Source organism: Anneissia japonica, unplaced genomic scaffold (genome assembly GCF_011630105.1).
Source record: "Anneissia japonica isolate Jap-2015-1 unplaced genomic scaffold, ASM1163010v1 scaffold2320_len370340_cov150, whole genome shotgun sequence".
NCBI lineage: Eukaryota > Metazoa > Echinodermata > Crinoidea > Comatulida > Comatulidae > Anneissia > Anneissia japonica.
The window spans coordinates 370023-370484 of record NW_022705529.1 but is presented as its reverse complement, the minus strand read 5'-3'; positions in this window follow the sequence as shown (position 1 = coordinate 370484).

Below are 462 nucleotides of genomic sequence, written 5' to 3'. Positions count from 1 at the left end.
ATGTGCAGTAATTAGTGTGTAAATTTATTTTCACAAAAAGGGTATGGGGTTTTGAACAATCAGTTCTCAATAGTAGGTTGATTCAGAGAAAATATAAATTTCCCATCATCTGAAAGTCCTAGGTCTCTTCAAAAATACAAACAAAACTGTCTGTAACAGCAGGAATGCAGAGACAAAATGACAAGTTCATCTGTTCATCTGTTTCCATGTAGCTTGCATATCGATTAAAACCGGATAGATGTAAACATATCTCACCATAGTATCTGATTTTCATCCTGCGTCGTAACAATCAAAGAAGCTGAAAAGATAAATATAAATATATTTTAATTAGGCAATACATAACAATCAATCTAGGCAATGGAAAGTAAAAAATTTTAAGTGTTAATTATATTGTGTGCTCACTTTTCCCTTGGTTTCGATGTGGTACAAAGGGCGTAAGAGTTTTATTATTATTATTATTAG